The following is a 15,443-nucleotide window of genomic DNA, read 5'->3' as shown; positions in this document are numbered from 1 at the left end:
TGGAGAGACCTCCAGTGACTCAGGATCTGTCTCAAAGTAAATGAATGAAACGTACGTAACAAAGGGATGGGGATGCAGCTCGGGGCACAGGCCCTGCCTTCAATCCCTGTACTACACACAAAACAAGAACCAGAAAAAAGACTTGGGCCCCATGGCCCTGGCCAGGTGCCCGTGTCCAGGGCACCAGCTATGCGCTGTCCAGTAGGGCCTGCCTGCTGCTACACAAGCCCCCACATGGGGCATGGTGCTGAGAGACAGTTTTAAGACACAAATCCACACAACAGAATGAAATTCTGTCCTAGACAGGAACGAGCCTGGTGTCATACACTTGGAATCCCAGCCCTCTGGGAGGCTGAGGCAGGAGGATTCCAAGTTTGAGCTCTTTCTGGGCAACTTAGGCCCTGTCTCAATAAAAAATGAAAGGGGGCAGAGAGACGCCAGAGATATAGTCAGTGCAAAAAGCCTTGGGGTGAATCTGCAGGAGCTCCCTCCCACACAGGAATGTAGCCTTGACCCAGGCTATGGGGAGACAAACACAGAAACACAGTACTAGGGCCAGCCAAACAACTCAGGGGACTAAGGCGCCTGCAAGCAGGCGCAGGGGCCGGGGATTCGAGCCCCGGGCCTGCCATGCCATCATCACTCCAGGGCATGCAGCGACGGCAACTGCGCGGTGGCGCGCGCTCATAATCCCCACTCGTGGGGGGCTGTAAGTAAGCAGATCACTACGAGTCCTACCTAGTAGTGAGACCCTGAACAGCCTGTAGACCCTTCCCTAAAAAGAAAAAAGAAACAGTACTTTGGACAAGAAGCTTGACACAAAAACACCCATGTGACCCTAGATACCACACACGTGCAAAGAAACTCAGGGACATCAGGCCGGCCGGCCGACCAGAGACTGCCAGGGCCCACAAGGGGTGACAGGACCCCTCACTAGACCAGGCTTCCTTGGGGTGGAGAGGACATTCTGAAGCAGCCAGAGGCGCAACATCACAAAAAACTACAAGCTAACAAGTGCTTGCCAGCTTAGGGCAGCTCATTTCACATCAATGAGCCCAGCCCCGGAAGAGGAAAAGATGGACCTGCTGCGCTGCTCCCAGCCTCTCCCAGCCTCCGCCTGGACCTCCTACCAGGCAGACTAGGGCCCTGCCCAGGAATGGGCACTCACAGAGCCCGGCCATGCGCCCCAGGCACTGGGAAGCCAGCGGTCATGAGGGCTCCGAAACCCTGTGTGGATGAACATGGAATTCACAGCGTGGAGCGGCTGCAGGAAGCCATCACGAGGGCTGGCTCCTAATAGCAGCCCCTCACCGTCCTCGGCCACGGCCAGAAATCCCCACCAGGCGCCATGTCACCTGCTGGTGGCCACGCTGCCCTGGCCTCGTCTCCCTCCACAAAGGTGGCTCTGGGTGTCCTCTTCTTTCGGGCCTGGAGTGACCCAGCGAGCTCATCCCAACCATGGCAACACTGGCCAAAGCCCTGTCTGCACAAGGCCAACAGCACACGGCTTCACGGGCACACACTTCACTCAGCCCACGGCCCGCCCAAGACTCTCTCAACTTGGAGGCCCCGAGCTATCCCTCGCCCCTACCCCTGTCTGAGGACCCTGGCTACTGCCGCAGCTGGAAGGGGGCCAGAGGAGAACCAGTCCGTCATTCTGTCAGTCTGTCGGTCTGTCTGGCCGCCCCAGCAGCTGTGTGAGCAGTGCCTAGTCTAACCTTAAGGCCCTCAGTATCCACACCTGCAAGCTGAAAACAACTGCCAGGGCAGCGGCGGCAGGAGTAGGGACCCACACCTGGGTGGCAGCAGCCAGCTAGGACACCCACACTGGCCAGGCTCCCTGCATCCACTGCAATCACACAAAGTGCTGTTATCCCCATAACTCAGATGAGGAGACTGAGGCATGAGGCCATGAAGTGGCACCAACCACTAGCCATCCTGGCCTCTCCGTCCCCATGAGGACCCATGGCACACAGTGCAAACACCGCCTCCTGACTTCTGGACTGGCATCTGCAGAGACATCAGATGTGACTTCCTAAGACTAGGAATTTCTGGAAAACTCCACAGGACCTGCTTTTTCCCAGCTGCTCTCAGAAAATGATGGACACCTGCGGAGTTGTTTCACTCTCCCTCCAGACAGCAAACTCCCCAAACAAACGTGGTCAGCATGCAGACCGCTCCCTGAGCACATGGGCTAGTCGGCAACCCTGGACAAAGGGAGAGAGCTGGCACTGAACTTGACCTTGGCCTCTGCCCTGGAGGTACAGGAACCTGAGGGGCTCAGACAGCCTCAGGCCAAGAGCCAGGCAGCATCAGTGCAGTCTGCACCAGCCTGCAGCATTCCTGGATCCCACAAGCAGGGCCTGCCTCTACAGGGAGACCAGACCAGGGCCTCTCAACCCAGAGCAGCAGCCGTGGGCTGGAGGCTGGGACGGCTCTGCAGCGAGCGGCTGCCGCAGCAGGAACACGGGCTACGGGCCTCAGGGTGGCACCCGCGCAGCAGCACAAGCTGAAGGCTGCCTGGTCCAGCGCCTGCTGCACCGCCCTAGGTGGCTCACCTGACCTCTCTGTGCCCTCAGTTTCCCTGCCTGGCCAATCAGAACAGCACCCACCAAGGAGCTTCCACGGGAGCCGATTGCGGCGTGACACACTTAGTGCACAGCCTGATACGAAGCAGCACCAGGACACGTCGGCATCACTGGACATTAACACGGACGGTGACGAGCCGGGCTTGGTGGCACAGCCCATAATCCCAGCACTCGGAAGTCTGAGGCAAGATCGTTGCAAGTTTGAGACCCGCCGGGACCACAAAGTGAGCTCAAGGCAGCCTGCGCTGCATACTGAGACCCAGTCTTGAAAAGAAGAAGTGGTGATGACAAGGACAGTCTCACGTAGCACCAAGGTCAGTGTAGTTTTCACACTAAACACAGCACTTGTGCACCTTCTGCACACTGATCCCTCCAAGGAAGGTGCAGCCCCCTCTGCTCTGCCAGGCAGACCCCCAGGACTGCTCTGTCCCAGAACTGTCCGCAGCAGCCAGAGCCCAGGAGTGCACCTGCCACTGCACAGCCGCACCAGAAAAGCAAGGTGATGGGACTGAGTCCTGGGCAGCCGGGAAGGAAGAGGTAAGAGCCCTGGCTGGGATGCAGGTGTCACAGACCAGAGACACACCAGGCATGGTGGCACACAGTGACCCCAGCACTGGGAGGCTGAGACAGGAAGATCCCTGCAAGTTTGAGGCCAGCCTGGGCTACACAGTAAGTTCAAGGCCAACCCTGTCTCAAAGGCCTCCCTAGTCAAAAAAGACCAGCGACACAGGTGAAGTTACACCAGCACAAACAATCCCTTCATAGCTGGGGTGAGTTCCTATGGGCCGAAAACGCCCCAATTCCCACACAGGATAGCCCGGAGGCTGACGCAGGAGAAGCCAGGCTGTGTCACCTCTCTCTGTGCTCCGTGTCCTCGTGTAAGGACCATGGTCACCCACACCTCACAGGTTCTGGAGTTACATACACTGCAGCAGGTGGAGCACAACACAGCTGGCATCATGAGCCGGGGTTACTGTCACCGCAGTCATCTGCACCAATCGATGTCCAACTGGACAAGACTTAGAAACCCAGACATGATATGAAGTCAAGGCCACCCAAGTCACCAGGGCCTGGGGCTGAGCACAGCGTCTAGGGACGAGGTCCAGGCACCTGTCGTCCATCAATGCCACCAGCCTGCCACGGGGGGAAGGGGGGCGCCTGCGTGGAAGTGGAGGGTTAAGACAACCTCACGATCAGGCAGGCACCCAGCCACCCAGCCGCAATTATGAACCTGATGTAATTAGACACCCCACTAACTCCAGCACTTATTTATTTACGGGATTGCCTATTTAATTTACAGGTCTCCTGCCCTGAAAAGTCATCTCAGCTAACACCCCTGCAGCAAGGGAAAAGGAAGGGGGAGGGGAGGGAAAAGAGAGGCAGGGGAGGGAAGGGCAAAAGAAGGGAAGGAGGGAAGGGAGGGAAAGGGTGAGAGGGCAGGGGAGGCGGGGGCAGGGGGAGGGGCAGGGAGCTGGGGGGCTCCCTAGGTGGCCCCCAGCAAAATTTACACAAAGCCACAGCCCTCACAAAGTAGTCGTTGTGCAGCCACTATGGAGAAACCATGCAGTTGCTAACCCAACGGACACGCCAGGTGCCAGCGAGGACAGGAGCAGGCCCCAGGGCCCACACACGGAGAGACGCACGCAGGTGCCGCCCCACCCAGGCCCGGACAGCTGCCCAGACACACGCAGGTCCACAGCCACCTTCTGAGCTGCCAGAATGAGGCAAGCTCACGGCCGCTGATGGAGTCAGACAGTAGGACAGCGGGACAGAAACCACGCACTCACAGAAAGCACGAGCCCTGCCGCGGGGCCGCACGCAAGGCAAGCCCAGGTGCACCATGTGCTCCATGACAGTCCAGGCTAGTGGACAGTCCAGGCCTTGATATGGCACTCCAAGGCTCCAGAGCTGCAGTGACAGAGCCCACTGCCGCGCCCGGGGCCACACCCAGGGTGGCTATGCTGACGTCACCTTCACTGTGGCTTACAGCAAGGGCCTGTACACAGAGCACTGTCACCAGCTCACTGTATCTCAAGCATACTTCTTTTTCTTTCTTTTTTTTTTTTTTTTCCTTTGGCAGAACGGGGGATAGAACTCAGGCCCCTGCGCTTGCCAGGGATGCGCTTATTCCACTGAGCCATCTCCCCGGCCCCCTCAAGCATATTTCTTAAGGAAACATCCTCAATCCTAGTAGCAAGGGACCATCACAACCCATCAACCACATCTCCTGACCTCTTAACTCTCCCTAAACTTTCCTGAAAAGCCCCTCTTTGGGACCAGGCATGGTGGTGGGCACCTATAATCCAGCACTGGGGAGGCTGAGGCAGGAGGACTGCCAAATTGGAGTCTAGCCTCGGCCATGTAGTGAGACCCCCCCATCTTGAAAAATCAAAATTAAACGAATGAGCTGAAAAGAGCTCCACATGGACACGACCAGCCAGGAGCCTTAAAACCCTGACCACCACTGACCTGGGCTTGCAGCTGCCTGCAGGGTCCCAGTACATTTAACTGTTGCCTGCTGTCCATGGCTTTGCCCAGCAAGGCCCTCTCAGGAAGACGAAGGATGAGACCCGTAGGGGAAGGACTGGGCCTGTTGGGGTACTGGCAGGGCCGAACATCATGAGGTCATGCTCACTGGTACAGCACAAGGCTCATGCCAGAGCCTGGGACAAGAGACCAGCAAGAGCAGCGGATCACAGAAAGGCTAGGACAAAGCGGGAGGGGTGGGGGAAGGCCGCCTCCCGTGGGCTGCCCAGGGCGTCCCCCCACACACCCTGTGAGTAATGGGGCCAGGAGCCATGCAGGAAGAGCATCCCCAGGGCCTGATTAGCGGGGCGGCCACAGGCAGACGCGCTTGGCTGTCAGCCTCCGCCACCGCCATCGCAGGCACCATTAATTGCTGTCATCGGAGGTGGCCCTGTGAGGAGGCAGAGGGGAGGGGCTGGCAGCTTCAAGAGCTGCAGGGCTAGAGAGAAAGAGATACAGGGATTCATGGAAAAGAGGGGACCCCACGAGGGGTGGGGGGTACAGCCAGTGCCACTGCCCAGGTGGGGACATGGGCTCAGAGTAGGGCCCTGCTGGCCACCATGATGTACCCCATAGCCCTGGGGTCCCCTCTGCCCCTCAGCTACAAGGCGGGCCCAGCCTGGGCTGGGCCACCCCTGGGCTCTGTGGGGCATTCCACCAGCATCCTAGGACAATGCCCTGAGCCACTGCTCCAGGCCAGCATGTGGCCTCCCAGCCACTGCGTCCTCCTCTGCAGTGTGGGATGGTGACAAGCCACTTCCTGTGTGGCTGTGCAGATTGACTGAGGTGGCTCCATAGTGTGGAGGGGACAGAGGCCACATAAGAGTCCCCAGGGCTGGCACAGGGTCTCTGGGCACCTTGCTCCCGGCACCGCCGACCTGTGTCTCAGTTCTAGGCCCCGATAGGTCCCGCAGGAAGGAAGGCTCGGGCGGCCCCTGGTGGGGCAGGTCCGTCTCCACCCCTCCCAGGCTGTCTGCTCCTCCGCCCTCAGACTTGATGGATCATCCGGTGGAGGAAGCTAAGTGCTTGCAGACAAAAAGCCCTTTTATCGTCCCCGGGTGGGCCACTGCCGTGACAAGCAGATAACTCAGGCTGGAGGAAGGCTGCCCATTAGGCGCCACACAGATGGATGGGGGAATGCGCCCAGCAAGGCTGCTGGCCTCCCGCAGCAGAGACCCCGGGCCACCAGCCAAACTGCCAGGCAGGCAGCATGGTGCGCAGTGCCATCCGGGCCCCACCTGAGGTACGGCCAGCCTCCTGCCATGGCCAGGGCAGGGTAGCCAGCCTGCGGGGCTCTCTGCATCCGGCCTTCACAGCCCCACCCAGGTGACGTCTGCTCCAGGGCCCTGCTCCTTTGCACAGCCGCACCCTCGCCAGGACCCAGCTCAGGACTCTGTTCCCCAGCCCCCAGCCCTGGGCAGGCCTTCACTCAGAACGAGGCACCCATGGGTGCTTCAGCATCGATCATCCAGTGAGTGCAGAAGGAAATGTCCTAACATTGGCTAAACACCAAATGCCTCCTCTGCAAGGAGGCTGTGCCCTGCCAGCTGCCCCGCACCCCAGGTGGTCCCAAGGTGCCAGGCACCCACCCTAGAGGCCCTGCACAGCCCCCACACACTTGCCAGGCAGGACCACCCACACCCCAGTGACTCCACCTGCCTCCCACAAGAAATCCCCACAGGGATAGATAGGGACCTACCAGACACGCCACCAGGGAGCCACGTCCTCAGGGACTGGAACCTGCAGGAAAAAACAGGCATGCTGTTACCAAGCATCGAAGCCTCCCTCTGCCAGGGGCTGGCAGAGCCTGTCAGTGTGGCACCAGTGACAAAGGCCCAAGACTGTCACACACTGGGCGAAGATGGGCCCACTGTGACCCTACGTGGGGCACTGCCACCCACCAGACAGGGCCGGCATCTCCTGCCCTGGGCCTCACAGCTGGGGTGTGGCCACACCCTGCAGGCCCATGTCACCTGCCCATTAACACCTCTAGAGCCAAGGTGAGCAGGTGAACGTGGGCACCAAAGGGCAGGTGAGTCACCTTCCTCGCCCGAACCCCCACAGAAGGACAAAGCATCTGGTTGTGACCAGCACCCCAGAATGCTGCAAGCAGCCACAGGCAGGGAAGGGCCAGGCGCCCCTGTAGGAAGCCAGCAGGAGTCAGACACGTGGCCCACGGCACTGGGAGAGACAGTCATCAGAACAGGCAGGCCAGAACAAGAGACCAAGCTGAGCAAGGAGGCACAGGCCTGCAGTCCCAGCTACCCAAAACACTGAGGCAGGAAGACCTCCAGCACGACGCCAGCCTCAACTGGCAAAACCTAGCAAGATCCTGTCTTTAATTTTTTGTGTGTGTGCGTGTGTGTGTGTGTTACCGAGGATCGAACTCAGGACTTTGCGCTTATCAGGCCGTGCTTATGCCACTGAGCTATCTCCCCAGCCCAAGATCCTGTCTTAAAAAAAAAAAAAAAAAGTAAAGGGCTGGGTAGGGTGTGGCTCCGTGGTAGAGACCCGAGTTCAAGCCCCAGTACCACAGAAAATGGGATTCTGACGTGCCTACCAGCGCAGTGAATCTTGGCAGAGAAGGTCAAGTATAGGCAAGAAAACAGAGAAGCTGGAACCCTACAAGGCTGCAGTACCACACCTGGAAAGCAGCACAGCAAGTGGCACGTCGGTCACGTGACCCAGCGATGCCGCCCCACCCACTGGGCGGCCTGCAGAAAAGCATCGCACACAGCCTGCCCAGGACAGCACAGGCTGGCTCAGCCCGCTCCTAGTCACACACGTGCGTGAGGAAAATGTGGCCCCTCCAGACCACGGCGTGCTGCCCCACTGAGGAGGTAACATCCAGGAGACACAGCCAGGCGGAGGGGCCGCCCGCCAGGAGCAATCAAGCGCTTCGGCTCTAGGATCCCACTTAGTCCAGGCTTCCCCACATAGAAACCCACAAAGGTGGTCAAACTACCAGAAGCAGCGTGGCCAGGCACGGTGGCCCACACCTGTAATCCCAGCACCCAAGAGGCTGAGACAAGAGGGTCTCCGTGAGTTCAAGGCCAGTTGAGTTGCATTTCCAGACCCCATCTCAAAATAAAATAGCTTTCCTCGCACAAAGCTTAGCGTGCTGATCCCCTCCGATCGACCTCAGGGTGTCCCACCCTAACTGTTCTCCCACCAGGCTGTATGCATATGCACCTTCCAAATGAAAAAGTAGCAGGATGCATGGGCAGAGCACCGGACAGAGTGCAAAGACTCAGCTGGGACCCCAGCAGCTCTGAGCTCTGCCCCCACCCAGAGGAAGGGTGGAGACCCCACGTCATCCCCACGACCTGCCTGAGCACCACCCTCAGTCCCATGCAGCCTAGAAGAAGCACTTTGTCTGCCTGGCCCTGGGCCCCAAGGATCCCAGGCTGGTGGGGCCAGTCTGCGGTGTATTCAGCAGAGCGCGGGTCTGGACTGGGGCTCCAATCCGCCTCTGCTCCTTCTCCGCAGTACAAACTGGGAGGAGCAGCTGCACTCTCTGAGCCTCAGTTTCCTCAATCTGGCAAAAACAGAAAGCCAGGCTCAGGATACTGTCACAGCAAGGTGCACTGGGCTGGGCGTGCACGCCAGGCCTTCCCCGCCCGCTCAGGGGGCTGCCTGCCAAGCTCAACAGCCAGGCGTCCTGCCCTGCCCACCCTGGCCACCCTGAGACCAGAAGCCCTGGGCCGGCAGCTGCTGCAGGCAGCTCCCAGGGGAAGAACCCAGCTCATCTTTCCCGTCCTGTTTTCCCTTACAAGCTTTTTTCCTTCCCCGTGATGCCCCTAGGCATGGCACTGCTCCTGCCATCTGCAGCAGCTCAGAGACAGCCCCTGTGGGTAGGAGGGCCGGGCACAGCTCCCAGAAGCCTCGGCGGCTGGCCAGCCACCTGCAGGATGGCGTCGGAGGCTCTGGAGCCAGGCTTGCCTCTCACCCACTCCCGCGCCTGCATCCCAGTCAGCCAGGGCCCAGGGTAGGGAGGGGGCATCTAGGGGCGGGCAGGGCACCCCACAGTGACAGGGCTACATTATCCAAGGAGCAGGTCCCATCTAGGGAACCCAGCTGGGACCCCAGAAGAGGCTATTGCCCTGCTGGCTGAACAGAGGACCGGCAGAAAGGGGTGGGACATATGGGCCAGCGCGGCACCCAGGGCCCGCTGGAAGTGGAGAGCAGCCACTGCTCACCACAAAGACTCAGGGATGAGTTTGAGTCTGGCCCTGGCTGGAAACCCATCTGGAGGGATGTGGAGGCTGGTAAGGGACAAGGACGCAATGGGCAGCAGAATGGGGACCAGGCAAGGGCAGAGGCCACCACAAGGACCCTCGCCAGGAAGGGGGCACGTCCAGCGGAGAGCAGATATGGGACGCGTGTGCCACAGGAAGGGTGTCTGGTAGCAGAATCCACGCGGCAGGGAGAGGCAAGGGACAGCCCTAGATGGCTGGGGGAGGGGAGCAGCACCTGTGTGCCAGCCCCTGCAACCCCCCACTCCCACCCCGCCTCACGTTCGTGCACTTCATTTGCGCGGGCACACAGTCCCTCTGGGGGCTGGGCTGCGCTGCATGCCTTGTCCTACCCCACTGCTCCACCTCCAGCCCCACCCCCACCGCCGTTCAAGGCACATGCACTGGGGTCCCTGTCGGACCCCACACCACTGCGCCTCCAAGGCTGTGAACACAACACAGGGATGAGACGCAGGTATGCGGGGAGCAGCAGGCCCCCCCAGGCCCATATCAAGTCCTTCACCAAGACCACCCTCAACAGTCCCACGCACCCACCTCTTCTGCCTTCATCTAAGCCCAACTCAGATGAAGCCACGTGCACACCAGGGCCACACAGCACAAGGGCAGAGCTGGGATCAAATCAGAGGAGGCCAGCACTGACTGGACCAGGACACCACCCCTCCACCCACCTCCGCCAGGCACAGGGACTCAGATGGGGGAGGGGTACAGCCACGCACATCCACACCCGAACAAGTGAACAGGACAACCAGAGCAGTGACCATGGTGACAAAAACCTAGCTGATCAAGGAAGGTGGCCACATAAGACAGCAAGGAGGCGAAGCAAGTGCAAAGGCCCTGCGCGGGCCTGCACAGGGTGGGGGCGGGGCCACGGCCACGAGAGGGCAGGGCCTTGAAGGAGGAGCTACTGCAGGTCTGGATGGGACTTAGGGAACAGTGAGGCTGGGCCAACAGGGACACCTGGGGTTGAAACCTCCCCCTTTCCATCCTGTCTGTCCATCCCTCTGTCCCTCCCCAGCACAGCCTCTGCTCCGGAAAGAGACGCCACCCCTTCCCTGCAGGTTCTTGGCCGCTGTTTTGAGGTAACAGGGAAAGAATAGTGTCTCACACGGGATCCCAGAACCTCAGGCCCAGTGTGACCCAGCTACCAGAGGAAGACAGGCTGAACCCTGATGCATAACACAGTGAGGGTGTCCTCCACCCTCCCAGGCCCAGCCTGGGTCCACCAGGGACATCTGTCCTCCCCAGGAAACAGGGTGGCCCCATCCAATCTGGAGGGAGCCAGCAGCCCGGGGGGGAAGGGAAGGAGAGAAGGAGCCTCCATCACCCTCCCACTCTGCAGCCACCGGGTGTTTTATTTTCTGTCTGGAGTGACAGCCAAGGTCTCCTTGAGAATGCAAACCAGCAACGCAGAGTCTGCCAAGGTCTCAAGGCCAAGCCTGAGGCTGCCTCTGCTGAGCACCAAGAGGGTGGCAGGAAGCTGGCGGGTGAACTGACCCTCCAAGGCCCCCCACCAAGGCCAAGGCAGGCAGCGGGTCCGGCAGCCGGGCTGGAGCAGCACAGCGCGGAGGGGGGCTGTGCCTGTCAGGCTCAGGCTCAGGCTCCACGCGCTCAGGAGAGAGCAGAGGAAAAGGCGAGCATTCCCCTCCAAGGGCCTGCAAACCTACCCAGGAGAGGCCGGGGAGATGGCCCAGTGGAATAAGCGCTTCCCTGGCAAGCGCAAAGGCCTGAGTTCAATCCCTGGTTCTGCCAAAAAATAAAAAATAAAAAAAACCTAACCCAGGACTCACTACACTGGGGTCACTGGGGACGACGACCTTCCTGCAGCCTCCTGACTCAAGACCACATGCCATTCCCCCAGTAGGGTGGGCACCATCCTGACCCCATTCTGGGGTCAGAAACCAAGGCCCCAGGGCTGCCACCGCCCACCCAAGAGCCACAGCCAGGGCCTTGAGGGGCCCGCATCCTGCCCTGCCCTGCCGTCAGCCACCCATTCTCCACCCCATGCCCAGCCTGTCCCCAATGCACTTCTCAGAAACCTTGGGCCACCTCCCTGCCACAGGTGCGGGCAATGAGCCGGTAGCAGGAGCACTCAGAGGCCAACAGGGAGCCATACCAGCTGCATCCTGGAAGCCAGCGCGGCCCCAGTCCAGCAGCCTGATGGCCAGCGAGACCCAGAACAGCCCAGAGACACCCCTGCCAGCCAAGGGTTCACTGTGCCGGGCACCACACTCAGCCCTAACACCTAGTAACCGACACAATTCTCCAGACACTCCGCAGTGCTCCAGACGAGAGCGACAGACAACATGGCCAGTTCAGCTAAGACTAGATGCCCCCAGTCTGGCATTCTGGGGAATCAGAGGTGCCGGCGGGAACATGGATGGGGAAATCTTGGAAGCCCCTGCAAGCCCCCCCGCCCCCAACTAAGGAACCTTCAGGTTCACCCCCAAGCCGCAGCTCAGGCCTCCTGAAGCAGGCCAGGCAGGAGGCTCAGCGTTCCCCTCATCAGTCAGACCCTGACAGCCTGGCCCAACACCCACCCCACCCCACCCCACCACCTCATCCCACCCCACCACCTCACCCCCACCCCCAAGCAAGAGCTCGGGCGGGCAGAGGCCACAAGGGGCTGGGCCGCCATGGATCGATGGCCAGAAGCAATTAATAGCCTGGGTCAAGAGATGGTGAAAGAGAACTGTCACCGGGGCCTGAGCATTCCAGAGCACTGGCAGCCACCCGCAGCCACCCAAGGCAAAGCAGAGGGACCGGGAGGCAGGCCTGATCCTCACAGGCTTCCCACCGCAGTATCACCTGCGACAGCCCCTGAACACACCAGTCCTAGCCCACGAGGATGAGGACCCAGCCCAGCATGCAGGAGGGGCCAGGCCATGCCCAGCAATTAGCTGGGGTCATCTCAGCCTACCTTGGGGAGACAGTACCGCCCCCACCCGGGCCTGCCCATCTCCTCAGCTTCATCCAAGCCCATTCCTCCTCGGATGGAAACAGAGAAAAAGGTAAAGGCTACAAGGCCAGGCTGAGACTGGGCCAGCGCCACCCTCAGTCAGCCCCGGGAGCCGTGTCCTCCCCATGTCACCATGGAAAATGCCTCGTTAAGGGGAGTCCAAGACTTGGCTGCAGTTCTCAGGGCTCCCAGGCCCTCCCCAGGGGCTCACCCCAAGGCTGCCCCCCTCAGGCGCCTATTGGTGCCCACCCCACCTCTGCAGGACAGGTGGGAGACACGGGCTTCGATGGTCAGCACTCACAGCCAAGCTTCAAGGACAGTCGCCCTGGACACTGGAAGTGCCAGGCACAGGTCAGTGCCCTAAGACCCATGGGCCCACCAGGCCAGCACCCTAATGGGGAGGCTCCCGTCCCTATCTCCACCTCCCCGCCTCAAGCTGACAGGTGCTGAGTGAAGTCACGACTGCACCAAGGGCTCTTGGTGCCACAGGAGAGGGGATGACCCCACAAGATGACACACATATCGCTGGGGGCTGCTGGGCACCAGGCAGCACCGGCCTGGCAAGCGCAAGGTCCCGAGTTCAATCCCCAGTACTGCATGCTGTGCCAGCCCTAGACCCCCAACCATGCTGGCCCCAAAACTCACGCCTATAATCCCAATGCTGGGGAAGCTGAAGCAGGAGGATCACCACGAGTCCAAACTGCATAGTGAGACCCCGTATCAACAAACAAAAAAACTAAAGACCTTGTCTCAGAAAATGGGGGTACAGCCCTTGGGTGGGCATGCGAGGTCCCATGTTCCATCCCCAGAGCCACACAATAACAGAAGAATCGAAAAACCAGCAAGTGACTGCCAGGCAGAATGGGGACACGGCAGAAAGGGCCAGAGCAGTGGGCAAAGCTGCAGCAGGCAGCAAGAGGCTAAAATCCCACTCCCTGCTGGGGCCTGCAAGCTTTTATCTGCTGGAGATAAGCCGCCTCTCAGGTTCACACTCGGATCCAATGAGCCCACTTAATCCCCTGGGGACTCCCTGAGCCGCCCCTCAGGAAGACAGGGCCCCACCGCACGGCAGGGGGCGGGCAGAAGCTACACAGACTGCACTCTCCAGACAGGGAAACTGAGGCCCAGAGAAAAAACAGCCAGCCCAAGGGGACAGTGCCTCCCTGGACTACAGGCGAACCTGGACAAAACCCCATCTTGGGAAAAGGAGGCAGGAGGGAGCCTTCCGTCTGCCCCACATGCCAACGGCAAAGTAAAGGCGAGGGTAGACTGACCCGCCAGGCTGGACAGGCACACAGTAGGCGTCTGGTGCAACAGCAGCCGGAGCCTCCCAGGCAGAGGGCCAGGGCCGCACTGCTCCACCTTCAGGGCACATCTGTTCTTAAAGCCAAAGGGCTTTCTGTCCAGCAGCTGCCACAGTGCACACCTGCCCTGGCCCTGGAGGCACTCATGGGTGCGTGAGGACTTGGGGAGCCCCATCCTGGGGGCAAGGGCTGTTTCATCACCGGGCCCCGCAGCCTCTGCCCACAGCCAACTCGGAAGGCAATTCAAGCAGCCACGCCCAGGGATCTACCAACCCCATGCTGTCCTGTGACAAAATGCTATGCGCAAGGCACAACCAGAAGGGACAATGGCGCCAGCTCCAGAGGCAAAGCCATCATCATAAAGACAGTGACACCCATGCCACTTGGTCCCCTGCTGATCCCACCAACAGCCTAAGACAGGTCCCATGGGAAGCTGAGGCATGGGACAGGTTAGAATGGCAGGGGACACAAAGCAGGAAAGTGGCAGTGGGGTAGGGGAGTCCAGCCACCAGGTCCCCACTAAGGATCTCTCAGGTCTGCCACGGTGAGGTGACCAGAAGGTCACCCAGCCAAATTAAATGCGGAGCCACTGATCCAGGGCAGTCCCCTCAGCTCTGCCTGGGGCCGGCTCTAGGGCTGGGGCTGACGGCGCAGCCCCCCCAACCCCCGCTCCCCAGACCCCACGCATCACCCGCCTCCCAGTCATCTGTCCCCCAGCAGGCCTCCTTGGCTCCCTGATCACAGGCTAAGGCTCCTCAATGCCAGCCGGACGCGTCATCACTTCTGCTTCAGGACAGCTGGGAAGGAAGGAAGCACAGGGTTCTGCTGCTGCGAATCTGGAACAGCCGGCCCTGGGGACAGGCCCTGGCACAGGGGACGGCACCGTGGAGAGAAAGCAGAGCTCAGGACATGCTGGGGACACACTGTCTTCCTGGCCAGCCCTGGGGCCAGGCGCTCCTCCTGGAGCTGCAGGAATGAAGAACAAGGAAGGACCTGCAGGTCCCCGGGGGCTCCGGGCTCCATGTCTCTCGGGCACCTCGCAGTCCCTGCCCCTCAGCCACAGCCCAGAGATGAGCAATAACCTGATTCCAAGGTCACGGCAGCAGGGACACGGCCACCATCTAAAGAACCACATCCCTGTACCATCCCTGGCCTTGCCCCGAGCTGCCAGCTCAAGGCCAACACAGAGGCCTCTGGCTTTGGTGACAAGTGGCTGTGACAAGTGGCCGCAAGTTGCGCGGCTGAAAACAGAACTGACAGCTGGAAGCGATGGAGTATGCCTGTCAGTCCAGCCACATGAGAGGCTGAGGCAGGAGGATTGCAGGTTCAGGCCCAGCCTGGGCCACTTACTGAGACCGTGTCTCAAAACTTTAAAAAAAAAAAAAGGGCTGGCCAGATAGCTTAGGCAGAGTACAGTGATGGCAGGGGTGTGTCATGCCAGACCCACCCCCAGCACATGCGATTGATTGAGACTGGGTGTGGTGTCGTGAGCCTGTAATCCCAGCACTTGGGAAACTGAAAATAGGAGTCACTACAAATCTGATCTACATAGTGAGACCCTGTAGATCCTGTCCTAAATTAGAAAAAAAAAAAATGGGGGGTGGGGGTGGCGGCATTGAGAATGCACCTCAGCAATACAGTGCAGCCAGGGGGAGGAAGCCCTGGATTCAAAGCCCAGTACCATAACAATTAAAAAAATTTTTTACAAGAACCCTGTATCAGGGCTGGAGAGATGGCTCAGTGGTCTAAAGCACCTACTTGAAACAAGCTTGGCAAAGCACAGGGACCGCGGTTCGATCCCCAGCACCACATG

At 60.1% G+C, this 15,443-nt stretch overlaps 1 protein-coding gene across 8 annotated transcripts in view; it reads right to left on the bottom strand.

Annotated features, from left to right (window-relative positions):
- The window catches only part of Ncor2 (nuclear receptor corepressor 2), a 125,117-nt gene that overhangs the window by 100,802 nt on the left and 8,872 nt on the right, over positions 1–15,443 (bottom strand). For all 8 annotated transcript variants that reach the window (XM_023720546.1, XM_023720543.1, XM_023720538.1 and 5 more), the window contains exon 2: positions 6,814–6,854. The gene's annotated coding sequence lies outside the window, so the exon portion shown is untranslated. The remainder of the gene's footprint in view (positions 1–6,813; positions 6,855–15,443) is intronic.

Source organism: Octodon degus, unplaced genomic scaffold, assembly GCF_000260255.1.
Source record: "Octodon degus isolate 3935 unplaced genomic scaffold, OctDeg1.0 scaffold00076, whole genome shotgun sequence".
NCBI classification, from domain to species: Eukaryota; Metazoa; Chordata; class Mammalia; order Rodentia; family Octodontidae; genus Octodon; species Octodon degus.
Note: the sequence above shows the minus strand (reverse complement) of the source record. Positions and strands in the feature narration are given on the sequence as shown.